The following is a 25,242-nucleotide window of genomic DNA, read 5'->3' as shown; positions in this document are numbered from 1 at the left end:
CAACAAAAAGGAACAAACTACTGATACATCCTACAGCACTGATAACATTCAAAAACACATTAGGCAAAAGATGTTAGACACAAGAGACCTCTTATTGTTTAATTCCATTTATATCAAATGTCCAAAAAAGACAAATCTATAGAGATAGAAAGTAGATTAGTGTTGCCTGGAGTGGAGTCGGGGTGGGAATTAACCCATAAAATGGGCCTGAGGCATCCTATTGGGATGATGGAAATGTTCTAAAACTAATTTATAGTGATGGTTGCCCCCACTTGGGAAAAGTATTAAGAAATCATTCAATTGTACACTTGATGTGAGTGAATTATAAGTAAAATATACCTCAATTAAGTCATCTTTTAAAAGGAGAAAGATAATAGGCAATAGTGCCATTATTAATCTAGGCCTTTTTAGAAGCCAATCAGTTATAATGTCACTTTCAGCCATATTATCCACATATCTATGTCATTTTCATGGATATGTGTTTTGTGAGGAAGACTGTTTCAGAAGTCTAAATAGAATATCATTATTCTGGTACTCCTATGCTCCTGTTGGAAACAGGAAACAATATTCAAAAAAAAAAAAAAAGGCCGCAGAAGCAGTCTAAATTTCTCTCTGACCTTCTTCTGTCCTCCAGCCTCTCATTCTCATTCTTCCCCAAAGCTAGATGTAGAAACTAGAATCCCTCTTCCCCAAGGTAGTTATGAAAAATACAACCCCTTTTCTCTAAAGCTAGCCATAAAACCTAAACATACTGCTCTAACTTTTCCTCCACCTTTCTGTGTGAAAACTGGCATAAACAAATTATCTGACCTACTTTCCTTGACTGCAGGTCATATGACCCCCATTTCAGACAAGAATTTGCCACACACCCAGAAGGAAGGAACGAGAAGAATCTAGACAGACAGCCCTTGTGCATCTCCCACTCAGTCCATTAGCATTAGATCCTACTCTGTTTGTTCCACTATATTTCTACATGGCTGTCCTTACTTTGGTGAACCTGAAGCACAAAAATGGACAATTTCCCTTGCATATTTGGGTCTTTATTCTGAAGTCTCCCATGTACACATTAGACAAATTTGTATGCCTTTTCTCCAATTAATCTACCTTTTAGGAGTCGATTTTTCAGTGACTCTTCAGAGGGGAAAGAAAACCTTGCCCCTTAGCCCCAACACACCCATTCAGTTCCATCAAAAGAGACCATATGATCTGATGTAGTTCAGGCTCTTAGACATATGTACTGATTAAAAATAGAAAATGATCCATTTGTTTGGAGGTTAGGACTTCAAATTCTTCAACCCCAAAATCATCCAGAAGCTGGTGGTCTAACAGTGATTCACACCAGAGGTTTGGAGAAATAATAACTGGTGCTGGATAGCCTGCACTCAGAGGCTTGGAAGAGAATGCTTGCCTTTGTTTTCAGCAAGCACCTGGTAGCTGGGAGGTAGGTAATAAACAAATGCTTTTAAAAATAATTTCTGCCCAAATGGTAATAGCTTTAATTCCCATGATCTGAAGAAAAAGAAGCCCTCTTCATCTTGCTGTGTTATGGCAATAAGGTGTTTGCTGTGCAAGGCTGCTGCTCATAACAATGCTCAGTGACTCACATAATAATCTATTGATTCTTCCCACACTGAGTTTGTCATTCACTCCAGATTAAAGTCCCTTTTTCTGATTTTAGTGTTCACACATCTGCCATCAACAGTCCATTAAGTATTGGACCCTGCTTTTAGAAATGACTGAGCTGGATATTTTGTTTCTTAGTTTTACTGTTTTTTCATGCTTTCTGTCTGGGAAGGAAATAATAGGGCTTCAGCTCCCTACACTCAAACCTGTATCTCAGCATGGCTGAAAAAGGAGCGATTACTCCTTACTCAGCCATACCTCTGTCATCATTAATTGAAGTACATTAGGAAAATTACTGGACCATAGGTTTTTCATCTTCAAAACTGAGACCTTTTATCGTGCCTGTCTCCTTCACAGCATGGTTGGGAGGAGGAAATATAATAGATATAAACATCCTTTAAAAATATTTCCTGGAGGGGAGGTTCTGGGATGTTTTGATTCTGGGCTGAAATCAAGCTGAGTTTCAGGGGAGATACTGGAAGAAAGCAGACTAGACTTAACTGAAATTTTTCAAAGCTGCATTACTTTCAGACTCTTGAAGCACTCTGCTTGATGCTCCTCCCTCTGGATTCTTTGCAGCTGATTGGAGTAAAGGAAGGACAGCTGTAGGTCCTTTGGTAAGTGAATCTTAAGGGGACTGACAATAGATGCCATTACATCCCCCTCCAGCCACACATTATTCCCACTAGCATGAGAACCATCCACAATCCAAATCCTGTCCTCTGTACTCTTCTTCCCTGCCTCTCCTCTGCCCTGCCACATCTAATATTCTTTTCATCTTTCCTTAACAGACACCTAAATGCCTGACGTGTGACAGCAATGCCTGTTCCCATGGAGCTGCTGCTTCTGAGAAAGCTTGAAACAGACAAAGAACAAGGCAGAAATGGCCACCTCACTAGAAATGAAAAGAAGCTGCTCTGATGAGGAAATCGGATCCCAGCTTCTGCTGCTAAGACTCTTCTTTTCTGCCTCTGGTTTTCTTTATTGTGCACCCCCAGAAACAACAGTTCTTTCACAAGGCAACACACGCAATAGAGTGAACAGTAATTCTACAACCTGATTCTGGTAAATGCGACCGAAGTGGAAAGAGTGATCCACACAAATATTGGGTCTCCTGATTAAAACACTAAGATTTCATCTCATGTTGTGCCTTTATACTGTTGAGAGGACACTAAAGATCAAAGTGATACTTCAGAGCATTTTGAAGAAAACAATCACTACCTGTGTAACAGTTTGTACAGATTGAGTATCACACAGCTTTGCTGTGTCTGTACCAGTTTATTAGAATCAAAGTATTTTTAAAGTACCTAAGGCTGGGCACGGTGGTTCACACCTATAATCCCAGAACTTTGGAGGCCAAGGCAAGTGGATCACTTGAGATCAGGAGTTCAAGACCAGCCTGGCCAACCCCATCTCTACTAAAAATATTAAAATTAGCCGGGCATGGTGTCACATGCCTTTAATCCCAGAGACCTAAGAGGCTGAGGTATGAGAATTGTGTGAACCCAGGAGGAGAAGTTGCAGTGAGTGGAGATTGCGCCACTGCACTCTGGCCTGGCTAACAGAGTGATATTCCATCTGAAAAAAAAAAATAGTTACCTAAAACTTGCAATATGGTTTGGTCATGTCCCCAGCTAAATCTCATCTTGAATTTAATTATCGGGACTATTGGGACAGGTCTTCCCTGTGCTGTTCTCATGATAGTGAATGAGTCTCACAACATCTGATGGCTTTAAAAATGGGAGTTTCCCTGCACCTGCTCTCTTTTTTTTTGCCTGCTGCCATCCATGTAAGATGTGACTTTCTCCTCCCTGCCTTCCACCATGATTTTGAGGCCTTCCCAGTCATGTGAAACTTTGAGTCCAAAAAACCTCTTTCTTTTGTAAATTGCCCAGTCTCAGGTACGTCTTTATCATCAGGGTGAAAACAGACTATTACAGCATGTCAGATACAATGTTGGACACTGAAGAAACAAGGATGGCACAGCCCCTGCCTTCAAGAACTCACACTTTAGAAAGGCAAATGCATTAATAACTATTTATATAACATTTGTGTTACTTAGAAAATGCAATAGGAGGACAGATGAAGTGACAAAGTATAGTGGTAAAGAGGAGAGAGTTTGTGAGAAAGCTGCAGGAGTAAAGACACTTATGCTGGGCTTCAAAGGATGACTTCATTTCAATTCCCATCCTTAGACAAGGCTTGGAAGGGAATTTCAGCAGAGGCAAACTGAATAATGGTCTGAAGACCTGTAAATGCATGTCATGCCCAAAAACCATGTAAACCTGAGGCTTTGATAGCTATGTAATATTTCACCAGCTGTGGTCATCAGAATCACTGTCATTTGGGGTGTTTAATTTTTTAGCTTCCTAAACCCTAGCACAAGCCCACTGAATCAGAATATCTGAACTTTGGAAGAGGAATCTGTATTTTAGAAGCCACTCTTTCCACTCCAAATTTCCCACAGAGTGAGTGTGATGAATAAAGTTTGAGGACTATCTAATTTACATTATTTTAGGTGGGGTGGGGACGTAGGGAAGGACATACAGGTTGTGCTGTGGTTATGTGCCTATACACTATCAGAATGGTCAATTAGGTTCCAAATACGTTCACTGTTAAACAGGACCCAGTATTGTAAACTGTAATTATAAATTGTAAAACTTCTATACATAGAAGCCCACTTCTCATAAACTGAAAGAGCCAAAAGGCAAAGATGCTACTGAGCCCATTTAAAAATGGTGAAATGTGTTTCCAACTGTTCTCAGCTCTAAGGAGAATCCTCTTTAAACTGCTGGGTACCTTGATTAAAATCTCTCACTACACAGCAGCATAAAACTGTCTCAAGGAGTCTCCAAAGACAGTCATCTCAGAGTATCTCACAGCAGTTCTTCCATCCTTAGGTTTGGTTGTATCTCTACACAGGCCTACATGAAAGCAGAGACACTGCGAAGAAGACAGGGTAGAGAAGAAGCTGGGAAGTTGATGAGCTTTTTGTCTGAAACACAAAGCCTGTACAAGAAGAACTGGATGCTCAGAGAGAGATGGACCTATCCTCAATGGGCATATCAATATCAGTGTAAATTGACGATTCCAGTTAAGAAACAGACACCACCAGTCAGAGTAGCACATAAAGCCAGAAAAAGGCAAACTACTGGTAGCCACTCAGTGCTTTCTGTCCTCAGAGTGATTTGTTGCTAATTTCAGAGCCTTGTAGTAGTTCTAGTACCAATTATCCCAATAATTTCACATACTAATATCTACAATTAAGTTACTGGCTTATAAACCATAAACCACAATTTATCTAGAGTGTTGACAATGTTTTTCAGCAAAGTTTTCTTCCCCATATAAGGTAACGTTTCTGATATAATGGTCAATGGACTCCTCCCTTGAGAATGTTAAAATGAAGAGACTTGGGTACCACCCACAACTCTCTGAGTTTAGGGCCCAGGAATCTGCATTTTCACATACTCCCTCAGAGCATTCTTTCTCACAAGTACTTTCCCTTCAGTGAACTCCTGTTACACTCAGTACTGAATAAGAGTATTTTTGTTTGCCATTAGAATTTTACTAGTGTGTCTTTGATTGGCAATAGCATGTGGCTAGAATAACATAGGGATTTTAGCCTGCATTGTTATTTAACTACCTGGGTTCCCTGTGACACGTCTCTCAGGTATCTCTAGTTCAGCAACTTTCCCACCCTCAGCAACCTTCTCATCCTCAATCCACCCAACCCCCGCTTTCCCACATTAAAATTAAAGAACCTCTGTTGTGGCCGGGTGCGGTGGCTCACGCCTGTAATCCCAGCACTCTGGGAGGCTGAGGCGGGTGGATCATGAGGTCAAGAGATGGAGACCATCCTGGTCAACATGGTGAAACCCCGTCTCTACTAAAAATACAAAAAATTAGCTGGGCATGGTGGCACGTGCCTGTAATCCCAGCTACTCAGGAGGCTGAGGCAGGAGAATTGCCTGAACACAGGAGGTGGAGGCTGTGGTGAGCCGAGATTGCGCCATTGCACTCCAGCCTGGGTAACAAGAGCGAAACTCCGTCTCAAAAAAAATAAAAATAAAAAAAGAACCTCTGTTGTGAAGTCCCTGGTTAAACAATCATCTTTGGGTACTGTCAAAGTAAGATAACTGAAACAGGCTTCCTCACTGGTACCAATCAGATTGGGTAGGAACTAGTATGGACATCAAATGGAATTGGCACATAACCAGGTACAGTTGCATGCAGCCAGCATGAAAGTATCTGAATATTTGGTTAATTGAATTAAAAGAATCATTGATTATTCTGACATAGTGAAAACATAGTCAAAATTCAGCTCTTTACAATGCTTTTGCATCATTGGAATTGAGTGTATCAGGGAGACTGATAAATCATACATGGCTCATAAAGGCTAAGAGCAAATCATAAAATAATAGAGCTGGAAGGGACCTGAAAGATAACCTGGTCTGGGTTTTATTTTACAAATGAAGCAACCAGAGCCTGCAGAGGCCTAGAGACCAAGGTCACATAGCTCATTAGTGGCTGAGAACCACAATGTCCTAACTTCTGGCTGAGGGTTTTTTCTATGATGCCTCCCCTGAGACTAAAATAAGTCCCCACTACTAAAAAAGCAAAATAATCTTGTTCTTTTCTTATCTCTTAAAAAACATTCTCATCTTCTCATTGAAGGACAAAAAAAGTCACTAAAATAAAAAGTGTAAACAAAGATGCTGACTCATGGATCGAAAAGAAACCTTAATAATTTGGTGATCTCAGTAGGCATTCATTCATTCTGAAAGCACTGTGAAATGAGCTTTCTCTTCATACCCAGAGAGAGCATGAGATGCTCTTGGGAGATAGTGCCATTTAGCTAGATGACACCAAAAAGAACTTGCATTTGGCTGCCAGGACTTCCCTCACCTGTCTTCACCTGCCCCATCTAATATCTTTCACTTTCTCAAATTGAACTGTTTACTCCGGGAGGCCAGGCTCAATCTCCTTTTTCACTGTTTCTCCTGCTGTGCTCCCACATGGTATGCCTTCCCACTTCTCTTTGGCTCTCCAAATTTTCTCATTCAAAGACCTAGCTCAAGAGTCTGTGCCTTGTCCTTCAAGACTTCTTGGGTCAAGAACTTCTCTTCTTGGGTCACAAGGACTTTCCCTTTGATGAACTCCAGTTATACTCAGTACTGAATAGTGTAAGCATATTTTTGTTTTCCATTAGAATTTTGCTAGTGCAGCTTTGGTGGACAATAGGATGTGGCTGAAACAGCATAGGGATTTAGGCTGCATTGCTATCAAACTGCCTGAGTTCCTGGTGACATATCTTACAAGTATCTCTAGCTCAGCAACTTTCTTACCATCAGCAACTTTCCCATCCTCAATCCACCCAACCCCAACTCCTCACCTCTGTCAAACCTACTCCTCTTCTTTTGCTTCTTATCTCACTAAATTATGTGCCACCATCTAGCCAGAAACTGGAGGTCATCTTTTACCATTATTTCTCCCTTATGTGTAGTAATCATAAAGTATAATTTTCCCTCCTAAATATCCCCAGCTTCCTCTCAGTTCTGTTTACCACTACTCTTGCTACCATTCTCAGAGTTGTCACTTCTGCTTCCCTAGATTATTATAATAACTTCCATTAGGTGATGTGTCTCAAGGCCAGGAAACTCCAACCTTGCCCTCTTCAATCCTTACCCCATTATGCAACCAGAATAATGTTTTAAAAATTCTCATACTGTCCCTTCCCTTTATACTCTCACTTCCCTGCTTAAACCTTTTAGCTCTCAGGATAAAGTTCCAGCCTATTCAATGCCCTCTCACAATCAAGACTTTTTTTCCAGTCCTCTAGTCCTATCTCTTCTTACTTTCCCACTGTATTAGTCCGGGTTTTCCAGAGAAGCAGAACCAATAGGATATATAGAGAGATAGACATTTAAGGAGACATTATGAGAATTAGCTCAGGCAATTATGGAGTACAAGAAGTTCAACAATCTACCATTTCCAAGCTGGAGATCCAGGAAAGCCAGTGATCTCTTTCAGTCCAAGTTCCAATGCCTAAGCACAAAAGGAGCTGATGGTCTAACTCCTAGTTTGAGGTTGAAGGCTTGAAAACTGGGTCAAAGTTCCTGAGAACTTGGTGGGGTGGGGGTGGGGTTGCTTCTGTTGCAAGACCCAGAGTCTGAAGGCTCAAGGACCAGGAGCTTTGATGTCTGAGGTCAGGAGCAGATGGATGTCTTAGATCAAGAAGAGAGAGAATTCATGCTTCCTCCACCTTTTTGTTCTATTTGGGCCTTCAATGGATTGAATGATGCTTACTGGTATTGATGAGGGTAGGTCTTCTTCACTAAGATTCAAATGCTAATCTTTTCTAGAAATACCCTCACAGACACACCTAGAAGTAAAGTGTGTGTGTCTGTGTGTGTGTGTGTGTTGCTTTGTTTTTACCCAGCTATCTGGGCATCCCTTAGCCAAGTTGATGCATAAAATTCCCCATTACCCCTAATTTAACTTCATCTCCAGCCAGATTGAACTGCTTGCACAATGCATCAGACTTTCTCTTTCTGTTAAAGCTTTGCACATGCTGGTTCCTCTGCTTGGTGTGCCTTTCTTCCAATGACTGTTCACTTCTAGGTTTTGAGGACTTCACTTAGACATTATCTTCTCTAGGAAATTTCTTTGACTCAAGTGTTACTCGTGTGTGTGTGTGTGTGTGTGTGTGTGTGTTCTTTCCTTTTTTTTTGAGATGGAGTTTTGCTCTAGTTGCCCAGGCTAGAGTGCAGTGGTATAATCTCGGCTCACCATAACCTCCGCCTTCTGGATTCAAGTGATTCTCCTGCCTCAGCCTCCTTAGAAGCTGGGATTATAGGCATGCACCATCCATGTCTGGCTGGTTTTGTATTGTTAGTAGAGACAGGGTTTCTCCATGTTGGTTAGGCTGGTCTTGAACCCCCAACCTCGGGTGATCTGCCCTTCTCGACCTCCCAAGGTGTTGGGATTACAGGCATGTGCCACCAAGCCTGGCCACTCCTGTGTGGTTTTATAGTATCCTGAGCTTACCTCTTTTTATGCATTAAATTGTGTCTTCCTAAATCATATGTTGAAGTTCTAATCACCAATACCTATGAATATGACCTTATTTGGAAATAGGTATTTGCAGATATAATAAGTTAAGATGCAGCCATTAGGGTAGGCCATAATCCAATAAGACTGGTGTCCTTATAAGAGAAAGATGCCATGTGAAGATCAAGACACAGAGGGTAAATTCTATGTGATGACAGAGGTAGCTACTGGAGTGATGTAGCTCAAGATCAGGAATCTCAAGGATTGACAGCCACCACTAGAAGCTAGGAAGAGTCACAGAGGGATTCCACCCATAGTCTCAGAGGGAACATGGCCCTGCTGACACCTTGATTTCTGACTGCTAACTTCCAAAACTGTGAGATAACAAATCTTTCTGTTGTTTTAAGTCACCTAGTTTGTGGTACTTTTTTAGAGAAGTTCTAGGAAACTCATATACTCCTATTGTGGTATTTATCACACTATATTATATTAGCTTGACAGTTTTGCTTATCTTCTTTTCTCATGAAAGGTGATATTGAGTCTTAGACAACTTTGAAATCTAGGGTACTTCTCAGCCCCTAGGTAATAGTAGTTGTTTAATAACTAGTGGATAAATGATAAACACAGTGTTAGAAAATGAACTGAAATATTATAATATCTCTAGTACAATACCTGACAAGGAGAAGTACTTGGTAAATGTCAGTTGCTTTCTTTTCTGCAAAATCTTCTGAGGGGAAAGGACTCAGCCTTCTTCTCCCTCGTGTCCATTCTCAGTGCCTGACATAATGCAATAGGAACCATAGGGACTCCTAAACCGTGCATATGCTTCTCCACATCCTTCAGTTTTCCTGGCACTTAAGGTTAGGATCATGTACTGGAATCTGCTCAATATGCTATGGATAAAAGTGGTATTAACCAAATCCATCCTGATTAACACTCTGGAGTTTTCCCCCCATGCCAATGGTAACCTTGGGGTCACCATGTCCCAGAACGAGTAGCACAAGATGAGAGACAGTGTTCTGACCTGCACAAGACTCTACATGACTGAAAAGTAAACCTTTACACTGTGTTGGCAACTGTGCTTTAGAAGGTTACTTATGACCATGGCAGAGCCTAGCCTATCTTGACTAATATACAAAACAATGTGGACACATAGGAGGTGCAGAGAAGTGCCTGTTGGTTGACTAATTAAATCATCACAACAAATAAGATATCAGAGAGTCCTGACTGAATAAAGACTATTTGAGAAATACAGGCATCTCTGTTTACTCTTGGCATGCTTTGCTAGTTTTCAAAAAGTGTCTGGGGCTTGAATGTTTTGATTGAGGAGCAATTTCCCAGCCAAGACAGCTGCCTTGGTGAGGATGTCTCACCATGACACTGAGGACAGAATCACGTGCCTGGGCTTTAAAATAAGTTAGTTCAGTGGGACCAAGCCTAAATGAATGCCACTGGCTTGGCCTTCCTCATCTCTCTGCAGGTGAAAGGGGTATACTATTTATATTTGCAAGCATGTTTTTGTACAAAATGATTGTTATGCTGCAGCTCTTGCATTAAAGTTAATAAGGATAGTTAATTAGGACATTAAAATCTAAGCTACAGTAATTAGCTGGAAGTAAAGTAAATGTCTAGTAAGCTAGAAAACAGAGCATCACCAATAAAAGACACAAATTGAACAGCCATTCTCAAGTAATGCAATTAAAATTTCACAATGCAAACAGAATAGCCACTTGTTATAAAAATGTGAATCTAACACTTAATTTGCACAGAAACATAAACGCCCAGAACATTTGGGCAAAATTGCTAGTGTGTAATCGGTGAATTGTATCCATATGACTCGACTGTGCATCCCATGTACCTGTGATAACAATTGTTGACCACACTTGTTTATTAATGCTAAGAGGGAAAAAGTCACAAGCATATGTTTATGATGATTGTCATAAAGGGGAAGTGTGAGTACATCCTGCTAAGAGTTCTCACTTAAGAATTAGGACAGTAATGATGCTTATTGATCTACCTGCTTCTGTGTAATCCATTTTCTCCCACATGCATAGATGACAATTCTGTACCTTTTCCTCTCTCTCTAACCTCCAACACTTCATTCCCAACCTCAACTAATAACAATGCTTTTTTATTTCACTGAAGAAACAAAAGCAATGGCAGGAAAATGTCCCCACACTCCCATGAGCATACTTATCCAACTACTGGCATCTGTTCACATTTATTCTGCCTTCTTTTCTATTACTATGGAAGAACTGTCTGAGATCCTATACTCAACAAGATTCCCCTCTTACCACTCAAGGCATTCCTCCAGATATCCTTCCCCCTCTCTCCTACATCAATAGTTTGTTTCTTCTATCAGATTGTTTTTACTAATGTACAAGTGCCAAGAACTGTGAAGGATATGAGGTTTCACTCTAACTGCAAGCCACAAGTTAGCCTGCCACAGTTTCATGGCTGCTAGGAGAAGCCATAAGGCTCCTGGGTCATTGACAAAGGACTTAATTGCTGACAACAACAGGAGCAGCCAGAAGATCAGCATTTTAGAGCGCTGGCTACCTGAGCCCCAAGTCCCATAGGGTGGTACAAAAAGGGCCAGGTGGTACTTACATGCATAGTGAGTTGCACTAAAAGAGAGGAACCCCAAACTTGGGGAACCTGAATTATTTATTAACCTGGTCAGTAAACATGGCTGCCTTTTGTTCTGGAAGAGACGCCCTCTCTGTCTTCAAAAGTTGTTCACTATACAAATATCCTTGAAAAGGAATCTAGAACCAAAGCAAAATCAGTGTCTATTATGATAAGACATGCAGAAATGCAAGAGACTCATGGAAAATTGCCTTTTTACAACAAGCATGCTGTAATTTTTCCCACCATTAATGAAAACCTCTTTCCTGACCCTCATGTCCTCTCTATGTACTGCTGCCCACCCTCCTCCTGCCATTTCTCTACTCCTCTTTATGGCTATAATCCTTGAAAGACTTGTTTATAGTTGCTGACTCAAATTTATCTTTTCTTGTTCTCTTTTGAATACACTACCATTAAGCTTTCATCCTTAGGCTGCTGTGTCAAGATCACCAATGGTTTTTGTGTTGCTAAATCCAAAGCTCTGTTCTCTTTTCATATTTCTTGACTCCACTGCAGAATCTGATGCAGTTGATCACGCCCTCCTCCTTGAAACACTTTCTTCCGTCAGCTTCTAAGTCAACCTTACTTTCCTGATTTTGTCTTCTACTTCATCTGCTGCTCCTTCTCAGTTTTCTTAGCTGGTTTTTCTTTATATTCCATTGTTTTATAGCAATTCCAAGGTCAGAACTAGAGTCTCTTCTTTTTTGTCTACCCATATAGATATATAAATATCTATCTCCAGGATATATATTCAGGATTAGATATATATCACCCTTGGATATCCAGGATTATGGCTATAAAGCCATCAATGGAACAATGACACTTCAGTCCAGGCCTGTCCTCTGAAATTCGAACTAATACTGAATCTGTCTAGTCTACATCTCTTCTTGAGCTCTCTTGGATATCTCAAATGTACAATACAGAATTCCTGATTACATCACCCATAAACCTGCACCTTTCCAAGCTTGCCTGACTTACCAAATAACAATTCCGTTTTTTAGTTACATAGGTCAAAACCCTTAGCATCATGTTTGCTTCTTCTCTATCTTTTATATTCCACATTTCCTCGGCAGCAAATCCTGTCGGCTCTACCTTCAAATTATATCCTGAATTTAATCACTCCTCACCATCTCCACTGCTACCACCCAGAACTAAGCCACCATCATCTCTCCCTTGGATTATTGTATAAGCCTCTTAAATGGGTTACCTGCTAACACTCTGGTTCCCTTTCAGTCTATGCTCAACACAGAAAATGCTGTTAAAACATAAGTTAAATTTTGTCACTTTCCCCACTGGAAACTCTCCAATAGCTTTCCACTACATCCAGAGAAAAAGCCACAGTCTTTACAGAATCTTTTGCTCCTAGATAAAACTTTGATATCAGCTTCTACTTCTTTCGCCTTTGCTTGCCCCATGCCAACTCCTCTAACCTCCTTCTTTTCTCATCCCCAAACATGTTCCTGCCTTGCAGCCTTTGTCCTTGCTCTTTTCTCTGCCTACTATACTTTTTCCCCCAGATAGACTCATGGATTCCTCCTTCACCTGTTTTACAACTTGGCTCAACTGTCACCTGAACATAATTGTAAAGTGGAAGTTTACCCCCACTGTGGACATTCCCTGTATACCTTGGAACCTATTTTTCATCCATAATATTTACTAAAATCTGATCTAATATTAATATATATAGTCAATTCTCACTATTTGCTGTGGTTATGTCACTGCAAACAATGAATCAGTGAATACTGAACCATTACACTTTCTATAGATCTCTTCACATTGTTTTTGTCAACCAAACAGTATATAACCTTGTTATATATATGTTTCTATTTAAAGGAACCTTGATATATATTGTTGATTCATTAAGATTCAACTCATGGCCAACAGCACTACCACTCATGCACTAAGGAAGCTTATCTAACACATGCATTTTCTCCATAAGTGACATTACTGCCTTCCTCTACTAAGGAACACTAAACAGCACTTTAGCATGATGTTTGGGTGAGAGCATTTTAAACAGAAAAATCATTAACACAAAAATGAGAGAAATATGGAACTAAATGGACCATGAAAATGATACTTATAATATGAGGATGAAAACAGGAAGGCAAAACTTTGCCTTGACACAAGCTAGAGACATGTGTCAGGCAACTCAGGTTTTTCACTGTTCTGGCATGTTTTAAAATGACCACAAAAATGCTGTATTTTAATTCTAGGGTTATAAATTTTGACACATAGATGAATTCACACATATGGAGTCCGTGAGTAATAAAGATTGACTGTGTTTATTACATATATTATTTATGTGCTTATATATGTAACTATTTTGTATTTGCTCTAAATTTCTTCCTGCTAAAATGTAAACTCTATGAGCCTAGGGATTTTTGTCTGTTTATCTCACTGATGGGCTCTCAGTGCCTAGAATAGTCTCTGGCACACTCAGTGTTGTCGAATTAATGAATGAAAGTTTCTTTCTCTGCAGGTTGGAAACCGCAGTGCTAATGAGCATTTTGAGGTCCAGGAATGTTGATGTAGGATGCCAGAGCTCCAGGGGCACCAAAGTCATTAGAGCATGTAGAGCCAAGTGTTCAGGAAATATGAGGTTCATATGCCAGAGAAGGAAGTCCAAATGGGTCACCAAACCCAAAGGAGAAGAAGCAAATCTGGAGGGCTAGGGATGCAGCCCAGGAGCAGAGCGCACAGAGGAATGCACTGAGCAGTGCACTGAAAAACCAAATAGGAGATCAGTCAGGCAAATTTCTAAAACTGTGGCTAATGTCTTTGGCTGGATATTTTATGACCGTGATAGAGAGGTTTGTGAGAGAGCCAGCTGAGTGTAAAAATGCAGCAACATGGAATATACCACTAGCTGTGAGCCACTTGAAACCAGCACATGTGTCTGATCCATCTTTGTACCTCCAGCTTGTGGCAATAGCTGGCAAAACAGTAGGTATTATAAAAATGTTTCTTTCATTGAGAAACAGCTATTACCTATCAAAGTGTCTTGGGTCAGAGGGAAAAAGAGAGTGTTCATGCCCATCCTTGGGTCAAAGGGTCTCATAATGGAAGGCCTCCATTCAGCTTGGGCTTCATGTTGACCAGGGCCTAACCTGCGTGTCCTCCTCCCTGTTCTCACCCCCACTCTACCTTACTGAGCCAGACTTCTCCATTTCTGTAGACCTGCTGTGTCCTGAAGTGGACTCATCAAGACAAAATGTTTACTGAAGTTAATCAACTCAGTTCTTCAGGGCACCAGTTCTTAATCTGGAATATATAAATTGGTCTCAAGTCTGTGAACCTTCTGAAATGAAAAATGTGAAATATGTGTTTGTATCTGTGTGAAATTTCCTAGGAAGAAGACTCATAGATTTCACTAAGGAGCACTAATTATTTTTAAATTTTGAGTACAACTCATTAGAATTATTCTGATTATTCCCACAAATTAGGGGTAAAATAAGGGCAGAGAACTCAATACAGTATCCCTAGGTGGTTGATTGCTCACTCATATAGAAAGGAAATCTAAAACTTCAGTGTGCATGGAAATCCCCTGGGGACCCTGATAGAAGCAGAGATTTCTGAGACCCTGAAAATAAGTTTCAGAGAGTCCAGGTTAGGGTCCTGGAACCAGTCTTTTAGATAGGCTTCACATGATATATTCCCCAGAGCACACTTCTGAATTTCTAAGCTGTTTGGCCAAGTACAGACATGGCTTTCCTCCATTTTTGAGCAGACCCTTTCAGGGCAGTGGTCTGAAACTGGCTGGGCACAAGAACCATGAAGTGAGCTGTTGGTCAGTGGTGCTGATGGCAGTGGTTTTAAAATACAGATGTTCCAGGTCTTATCGGAGAGGCTCTTATTCACTAGAGCTGTGGTCAGAATCTAAAGATCTATACTTTAAAAAATCTCCCAAGGTTTTTCTACACATAGCCATAATCAGAACCACTGCAGAAGAGACCAGGGCCAAAAGCATCTGTGTTTAAATAATTCCACATAGTAGAGAAAGCCTTCTTGTGGACCTGGTTCCAGAAACACACTGGAAGTTTAATATTATAACAGAGCTTTGCTGAGAAAACATTTCTATTTTGTTAATCTTTGGACTTCTCTTTAAAAAGCAAGTAAGCAGGTAACAATTTAACACATTAATGTTTTACTTCCACAGAAGTCAGTGAAGGGAGACATAACCCATGAACCGAATTTCAAATGGAATATTAACCAAGTAAAGGACAAAGTGAGATTCATACCAGAACTTTCTATGGTATTATGATAGCTCCAAGCAAGAGCTTGATTAATGAAAATGACTCAATTAAGGAGCTGAGCAAAATCCCAGAAGGAAAATTGGTGCCAAGAACTCAAACTTTTAGAACAATATGTTTTTCAAACACCCAATAAGAATACTTCAAATGCATTATTAATGCTCAAAATCACCTCCAGCTATAGATAATGAATTTTCAGTAATTACCTTTGAGTCTAATAATCTCAAAATTATGAAGAGAAGCTAAATAGTATCCAATAACAAAATACAAACCACTGTGTACCAATCATACAAAGGACCAACTTAAACCAAACCCCAAAAAAGGATTTGGAAGTATTTTATGAGACATTCAATTTCATTGAACTGACAGTTATTCAGTGCTGATTTACTATGATTCAAGTGAAATAATGTATATAGAGCCCTCATAATGGTACTCATTATATAATAAGTATTTAGTAAGTTATCATCCTAACATCTTAAAAATCTGGAATTTTGTGGCAAGTTTGATGTGCATGAATACTCCCATGCGATTTTGGATTGAGCTTTGTGACTGATGGTCTGGCCCCTACATATCATGATTAAAGTTCCCAAACCAAAGAAAAGTGAAGGCTACCCTAATCTACCCTAAAAAAGATGGATATATTTTCTAAAGTATGGAAGAGTCAAGGAACATATTCTCCAACTTAGAACATAGCTCTAGTATATGTTTAAAAAAATTCAAGCAGTTTTAGATTACTTCCAAGCCTCTTGGAAACTTGGTATGATGTACCTGGATAGAGAAAAATATAAACCATAGAAAGCAAGTCAAATGCCTGAGCACCCTGCATTTGTTTCAAAGAGAGTAGCATTTGGAGGGAAAATCTCTTGGAAGTTTTTCCAGGCTTATTCATCTCTTACTCCTATTTTCCACTAAAGCCCTTCACTGTCTTGTTTTCTGCCATGCCTGGAATTTAGTGCTTAAGGTTCTTTCTTGCTTCCTTAAAACCTCATCAGCTAAGATCTTGCCATAGCCTACTCTGAGCTACACCACATGAAGCCTACTGAATCAGAATCACATTTTATCAAGATTTCTAAGTCATCTGTTTGTATAATAAAGTTAGAGAAGCATGGCCTAAGACATATGATTTAGTTCCCATTTGCTTCATGATTTCTGTGGAGAACCTTAAATTACACATGAAGCAGTTTGTGGTTAATTCAGTTAACAATGGGGAGCCATGGAAAATTTTGAGCAGAAAAATGAAAAAGCCCATGTTTAAAGTTTGTTAATCTTAATGACCAATGATAATCTTATTGCAGGTTTCTATATTACTTTGGCTTGGGAGAGAAGTTGGGAATAAGCTGATATTAGATACGGATACTAGAGTAAATGTGATACACTGGTTAAAAAAAAATCACTGGCTTAGAATCTTATAATGGAGAACAGAATTAGTCAAGTTTTCTGTTTCAGTTAAGCCAACATTTACCCTCCAGCCACAGGAAGTATCCTTACAATAGTATTTAATCATTTTTACCTACAACCTGAAGAGGTCATAATAGTTATTTTTTCTGATATGCTTATGATTTAGTCTTATGAGTCATCCTTCTTAGCAAAACAGAAATTGGATCTGGAGCCATGGAATTGTACAGAAATAGCTCATGTTTCAGCTTTCCAGATTTCTCACTCTGCTTTTACTTTTTTTTTTTTTGTAAAGCAAACTCTCCTAACTATATGATTTCTGACCCTGTAAATCATCAAGTATAGTTCTACACCACAGACCAGTTGACCTTCTTCCAATGAACGGATCATCCAGTTCAGAAAACAAAAGCTAAATCATGCAAGAACAAACACCAATAGAAGGTTACGGGCAGCAACAGCACTTGTGAACAATACAAAACAAAAGGTAAAGATTTAAAGCACCAGGAGACAAAGGAGGATAAGGATATTCTGAATGCAGTCAAAAGCTAGAACAGGAGAAGTGGTAATAATATAATTTTAGCAGAGCTAAAATTCTAAGCCTATCCGATGTAAAATTAGCAGCTATAATTTGTTGCTTACGCACTAGACACTTTATATATATATATTTCCTAATCCCCCAACAACTCTACAAGGTAGGCATCCTTATTTGCTCTTTGCAGATGAGTACACTGAGATCCAGAGTTCACCTAACCTGCCCCAAATCACAGACATATTAAGGGCAGAATCAGGTTACTGTCCTGGATTTGACCGCCTCTGAAGTTAGGACCTGCCCACCCTTCCACAAGTCCTCCTTGGAGGGATCTTCTTCCATCTTTCTTGCTGTTAGGAGTTACCCACTGTCAAAGAGATGAGCTCCTGGGCCTCCTAAAGTCAGCATTTTCCAGAGTGTGCTCAATGGAACACAGGTCCTAAGAGATCTTCTGTCATAAAGGGATTGTAAGAACTGGGTAAGTCAGGGAACAGGGAACAGGGAATACTCAGAGGATCTCGATGCACATTTAAGACAGCCTTGAGAATTTACTTGATCTTGACATATTTGTTTTACCTATATTTTGTATTTTTGAAAACAACATGGGAAGCCTTGCTTTAGTCTCTTTTAGGTGCCTATGCCTAGGTGCTTAATAGCAAAACAAACCAAATAAAAACCCTTAAGCATTATGGGAAAACCCTGAGAGCCAGATAAAGGGCTCACATATTTGTGAAGAACTCCAAACTGACAACTAACTAACTCCTGAAATTCCTTTTTCCTCACCCTACGCCCCATATCCTGCATCCATTTAGACTCTTGATTCTGATCGTTCTTTATCTTTCAAATCTGTCCTCTTCCGCAGAGACAGAATATCCCTGCTGCCAGTGCCTGTTTTCAGAATCTTCGTTTCCACATTTAATCTTCCACACCTCATTTCTCCAATCAATTTCATCTTCCACACTTCATCAAGAAATCTTTCTAAAAAATTGAAGCTTAAAAAATACATCTGCTTGTGCCAAATTTTATTTTAACACTTCTGCTCTCTCTCTACTGCTTATTAGAAGTTCAAGCCTTTTAGCTGGCACATGAAAACTTCACAGTCTGGTTCCTGTATATACCTTGATACTCTTTAATCAAGCTGAGCGCAACATAGTTTTCAACACATTCCAGGCCTTTCATGATTCCTTGTGTGGTGTTTCCTCTGCCCAGAGAGGTGTTTCTTTCCTTCTTTAATGGCAAGTCCTATTCCTCCTTCACACCCAGTTAATTATCACCTCCTTATTAAAATCTTTTTAAGTTTTGTGAGACAAAATTTTGCTACTTTCTCATATTCTCACAGAGTTGTTTCTTTCTGTAAAAGTTTACCCAGTATATTTTTATTTTAATTGCTGTCTTGTTTTTCATCCTTACTCAACTGTAAACTTTTAAAAATAGAAACTATGTCTTATTTATTTTTTCAGTTTTGTTAATAGCTATTCATTAAATGTAGCAAAAATTGAAAACTCATTACAGAGCACCCCAGATATAAATATTTAGTTATGACAGCTGCTCCATTTTCACTTTTACATTCTCATTTTGAAGTTCAGCTTCATCATACTTCAAGTCTCTTGGATTTTCATGACTTTCTAAGTTTCACAATTATTTGTTTCGGACTCCTGCTTGAAGTATGGCAGTTGATCACAACACCGTTTCTTTAATTATCTAGTGCCTCATGAACCAAGCGTATCATTTCTGACAAAAATATTTAAGATTTAGGCCTTGTATTTCCTGTGGAGGAGAAGATTTGAGAGGTATTTAAACAGTTTCTTAAAAACTTGAAAGTCAGTGAATTGGACACAACTTTTCTCCATAGTGATGAATGTTTCCTTTGCTGTTCTCAGCAACCCTTAGCAAGATAGCAGTGTTTATGTGTGATGCAGCAGTTCTTGAGATGTGATTCCTGGACCAGCACCAGCGGCACCTCTTGGGAAATGAGAAAAGTACAAATTATCTGCCCCCTACCTCTGACACGCAGAATCAGTAATTCTAGAAGTGGAGCTCTGTAAGCTAAGTTTCAACAAGCCCTCAAGCTGAGTGTGAAGCACACTGAAGTTTGAGAACAACTGCTGTAAGAGCTTGGGCTTCCAAGATAGACTACTTGGATTGAAGTCCTAGTTCTGCCTCTGCACCTTGTGTGTTTCCTGACACCCCTGGTGCTCAATCGCACATCCTCTTGGTCTGCATTTTTCTTCTGCCATTGTTGGGATACCTGTCCCAATCACAGTTTGCCTCAGCTGCACTCTTATCTCTTGCTTTCTGCTTTGTCATCATGATATGGTACACCTGTAGAAACCTGTTCAACACACTGATGCATGCACAAATCTAAAAATGCAGGGAAATTAACCACTTGTGGGACAAACCTTTGACCAATGGAGATGGGAGCCAGTTACTAATTAGTCTCTTCTGTCTCTTGAGGACAATTTTATGGTTTGTTTTCCTCAGCTCCTCAGAATGCCCTAGGAGGATTGAGGCTCTTTGCTTACTCAGTGACCATGTCAGTTACACAGATTGAGCTGGCTTTCCCTGCTTCCCTCTTTGACTCTTCTCAGTCTCCCATTCCTAGTCCTTAGGGCCACCTCCCAAAATAAACTACTAATTGGTAGGCAAGTCTGTGCATCCAGCCTTTTGGGGAATTCCAGGTTAAGGTATCTTATGAACGCACAATTTAAAAATATATAATATTAAATTGTAGTTCAATAGAGGCATTTCTATTGAGATATATCTAATACAGATGCATTTTGGCAGTATGTTCAAAGTTGTTAGCACATGGAAAATCAGGACTGTAACCCTTGAAACTGTTTGTGAGGGAAGGGCAGTTGTTGGGAGCAGAAGGCATCAAATTTACAGTCTGATGATTTACATCAAATTTACAGTCAGTGATTTAGGAAGGCATCTGAGACCTGCAAGGAATTTGCCTCTGTGGCCTAGCAAAAATTATGAATAATCAAACCCTAAAACCACCTGGAATCAACATCAATGCAAATCCGTTCTCCAACATGATTTTTCTTCTGAAATCTGTAGGGTGCTCCTCTGGGACCATTTTCCCTCTGGTCTTTGTGTTAATTTGATACTTAATTTTAGCTTATAGAAGAATCAGAGTGTGGGTTGAAGGGCAGTTTGCAGTAAAATTTTATCCCTGATCAATCTACTTATGAAGAATTCTACAGTGCTTGAAAGCTAAAACCACTGGATTTCCAATAACACAATGTAATATTCTGTGTGAAGTTTAAGTCTGGTTTTTAGAGACAATTCAACAGTATCCCACATACTTTTAGGGGTAAACAGTTTAGTTGGGAAACTAAGTTTTCCAGTTTGGCCAACAGCAGGATGTTAATAATGGAAAGGGTGGTACAGAGAGCAGTGTGGTGTGATGGGAAAAAGCAAGGCATTTGCATTCAAAAGATATGAAGTAATTACTTCTGCTATCCTGGTTATATCTGGTTACTCCCTTTAGACTCAGTTTTCTCAAAATTAAAAATAAAAATCATGGATTATCTCTTCTATAAAACCTAGGTATATTATGACATGATAACTTGAAAATTATGGATATAAGTGTGGTATAAGCTTGTAAGTCTGTGTGTGTGATCATGTTACTGCATGTAATATCCTTTTGTGGCTTTTGAGGTAGAATCTTAACTCTTTCGACTTGGTTTATAAAATTCTTCATGATTACAATCTTGTTTATGTCTCTATCCGGTCTCTTGCCACTCCTCTTTTATGCTGTATACATAGTAAATGTCCAGTCACCCAGGCTATTATGTCTCTTGCCTGTAGCCACTCAAACACGTTGTTACTCTGTCTGTCAGGGTCTCCATCCTTCCCCTGGCTCTTATCTACCAGCCCTTCAAATCCCAAATAATTGTAAGAGCAATAATAATACTAGTTACAGTATACTGGTAATGATAATTTGAGTAACATTAAGACAAAAATAATAGTATTGACTATATCTTTGCAGAGCTTACTGTGTTCAGCAAATATACTAATAACTTTTCATACATCTTGTTTAATTTTTATACCAAACTTAGGAGGTGATTTATTGTTTTCATTTTAAACATTAAGGAACAGAGGCCTGAAAAAGTACCTTCTCAAAGTTATTTCTTCCTGAAAGACCTTCCTGAACTCTGAAATCTGTAATTGCTTCCCATGCTCTGGGCTCCTATAGCACCAATAATAGCAATTAACACTACATTATGATATCCACGATGCTCCACAAAGAAGTCTTGCTTACTGTTATAGTTTCAATTATTGGCACAGTACTTAGTACATAGTACACACTAAATAAATAATGTTTCAATGGATGAATGAACTAATAGACTCAGAGCTGTCCTTTTACAAGATTGTAATTTAGGTCTACTAAACATCAGGGTATCCCATTCCTCTTTCTTTTGTCCATCCTCCCTTTACTCTACAATTTCCAGTTACTGAATGCATACTCATACTCAGTTACACACACTCTCTCTCTCTCTCTCTCTATATATATATATATATATATATATACACACACACACACACACATATATAATAAATATATATAACTTAGGAGGTTGTTCTATTGTTTTCATTTTAAACATTAAGGAACAGAGGCCTCAAAAGGTGCCCAAAGTTATTTCTTCATATATATATATATATATATATATATATGTACATACACACACACACACACACACACACACACACACACAGAGTGTGCACTCAGTAACTAGTTGGTCAGTATCTGAACCCTCTTCAAGCCTCAGTGGCAGGTAGGACCCTATCTTTAAGAAAGCCAAAGGGCTTGCAAGAATATTCCTTTAACCATGACTATTCTCTGATTATCATTGTAGGTACAACATGTGGAGCTGCTCTTATCTCTGCTGCTTTGTGAATAACTAGAATTTATGTAGTATTACTTCCTGAGCTGTGTATGGAAGTCAGAAAAGGCTCACAAATAGGAGCTTCCCACAAATTCTTGACTGTCTTCCTCATAAACAGGATAATATGAGAACTTAAAGATTCAACTTGCTTTGCCTCTGGAGCAGTCCTTAGGTAGTTGGGTACCCATCCTACTTGGCAGAAATTCCATATAGATTAATGTGAGTTGTGAGTGGGGTACACTGAATTTCTCAGCAAAGGAATAAAATAACATGCTAGGGTTTGTCCCTCATTTAAGATACTCTTTCTGGCTAATTTTCTCTTTCTTGCAACTGGATTACAGCCAGATCGACTTTTATTTTTCAAAACCCAGAGATACCACAACTTAATAGGATATTCTTCCCTGTTAGTCATCAGAGGCCTCAATTAACTGTAGATTCTGCCACAATCAAAAGGAAAGTGGGCAATCTTTAATTAAAGCTAAAACCTCACTTAAACATTTTCTCTTGCAGAGATATAGGTGAAACAAGAAAGGGTATTCCAGTTATAATTTCAGAATCCACTGCTTATAAAGTATCATTTGCTTGTGTATGTAGACTTATTCACTTAGGGTTCTACCATAGCAGCTGCTTCACATTTTGAAATTGATGCAAAAGGAATTTTGAAAGCAAGCAGATGTGGTGTGATAGGACTACCAGGTGGGGTCTGAGGTCCTAAATGTTGTTCTTGACTATATTGTGGATCTGATGGTTTTGTAGAAATATCCTGGCTCCCACCACTACCATCTGTTTCCAGATTAAATTGGGGTAGAGTAAGGGTCTAGGGCAGTTCTTGTAAGGCAAAATATTTGTTTAAAAAATTTTAAATGTAGTCTGAGAAGGTGTAGGAGGCAGGACAGCCATACCATCTTTTGGTGGTGATAGGCAGGGTCTTCTCAGCAGTTTCTGAAGTTCTGGGTGGCCTGAGCCTGTGGTTTGTGGGAATGCACCTAATTATCCATCCCCTGGGGTGGCTCTGAGTCAACCCAATGAGGATATTACTTTGGTAAACTATCTAAAGGGAGAAAAACACAGCTTCTCTGACCCTAAACTTAGCAACTCAAACAGGGGAATGAAAAGCCTTGAATCCAGATGTGTTGCCTACAGTGTTAGCCAGCTGTCTTGTAGACTCATTTGTCTTCTTAATTTTTGTCCAAAAGTGTGCCAACACCAAGATCCAGCAGAAAGTTTTATTGCAGTCTCCCTTCTTCTCATAACTTCTCTGTAAATGTGGCAACACTAAAAAGGTGATAGGAATGGGAGTAGCAGTGGCAAGCCATAGCACTAAGACACTTTTAAAAACTGAGACAGAAGGATGCTGATCACCCCTGATCTACCACATGACACCTTACAGGAGAGAAAATGACAAGGAAGTCTGACACCACTGAGTTTCTTCACCACAGTCAGTAGCTGTTTGGGACATGTAATCTCAATCTCAAGGTTTCTGAGACAGAATCATCTAAAAGCACTTGCTGAAAATACATATTCTAGATTCCTGCCCTTCATATATGGAATTTTGGGCCAGGAAATATGAATTTTTAAAAACTTCCTGGTATCATTCTTAAGTACTCCAAAGTTTGAGGATATTTGAGAGTACAGGCACTGTGCTCCAGCTACTGTAAAGATCCATTTAACTGCTTAACCATAATAAAGTCATATTTATTTCAGTCAGAAAATAGCCCCCAAGTTACTATCCCAGTGGGCTCTCTATTCTGCTATATTTTACCCCTGAATTCCAGTCTGCTGTTGCTAACTCTCATTCGCATTATTCCTGATTCCTGCCTAGCCTTCTTAGCTGATTTCCTGGCTCTTGTTAGTTTCTGGAACATAAAAATCTTAAAATGTCACTGCTTGAAGGGACCAACTCTCCCAATGAATAGATACTGAGAATCTAGCATTGTTTTAAGGAGCTCAAATCTGAGAAGCCAGAGCCACATCAGTCCAGAGGCAACACCATCTAAAGCAAGCAGCAGATATATTTCCCTCTTTTTGCCATTTTTCTGTTCGTGACTAGTTTTCTATGAGTATAGGTTCTGTGCATTATCATCATTATAATCCCATGCATTTAGCACAGGCCTGCATATTGCAAGATTATGACAAAAGTCTGTTAATATAGGAAAGAAGGAAGGAAATAATTTTCTTAAACAGAATTCATGTGGACCGGAGCTACCACTAATAGCCTTCAGGCAGCCGAGACTGTTGGTGTTCATCAGTAACTGGTGTCCATCAATAACTGTATTAACTTTCTTGTGGGTATAAAACCACGTTTTCCGGTCTCCTTGGTGGATAGATGCGGTTGGTCATGCAATGAGTTCAAACCAAAGAAAAGTGAGTCCAGTTGATAGGTACTACTTTCAATACTGGACCATGAAGACCTCCTAAACTATATTATTCTGTTTCCCCATCCACCAACTAAATAGAGTTGATTATAGGGCCCTAGAGGAAAGTGAATAGACAAGAATATAGAGCCTTCTGTCTCTATGTGGAGCCAAATCCACCTGGCCTTCACTGAACATCATGTGGGCAAGAAAGAAGCTTCTATGTTCTGCATCCCTGAAAATTTTGCATTGTTACATTATTTAGCCCATTCAACTAATTGTGCTTGGAAACAGTCGCGTTCTCACAGGTTTTGCCATTTGCTATGATGCTGCATTAGCCAGATGTCACTGAAATCATGTTTCTCTCAGTCTTAAGTTTTCTGATTCCAGAGAGTCTGCACTTACCAGATCTACGGTCAGCAGCCAGTCAATATCTCTGCGTCTTCCAAAGTGGTGAATAATACGAGAAAAGATCTGCACTGAAGAGGAGAAAGTAATATATTAGACCAATTTTCATCATT

The 25,242-nt window shown here is 39.4% G+C and overlaps 1 protein-coding gene across 28 annotated transcripts in view; it reads right to left on the bottom strand.

Annotated features, from left to right (window-relative positions):
* LOC128929302 (uncharacterized) overlaps positions 1-25,242 on the bottom strand; it is a 397,062-nt gene that overhangs the window by 288,459 nt on the left and 83,361 nt on the right. For all 28 annotated transcript variants that reach the window (XR_013524975.1, XR_013524974.1, XR_013524972.1 and 25 more), the window contains exon 3: positions 25,127-25,200. The gene's annotated coding sequence lies outside the window, so the exon portion shown is untranslated. The remainder of the gene's footprint in view (positions 1-25,126; positions 25,201-25,242) is intronic.

This window comes from Callithrix jacchus, chromosome 12 (assembly GCF_049354715.1).
Source record: "Callithrix jacchus isolate 240 chromosome 12, calJac240_pri, whole genome shotgun sequence".
Lineage (NCBI taxonomy): Eukaryota > Metazoa > Chordata > Mammalia > Primates > Cebidae > Callithrix > Callithrix jacchus.
The sequence above is the reverse complement of the archived record's forward strand: the minus strand, read 5'-3'. Positions and strand labels throughout refer to the sequence as shown.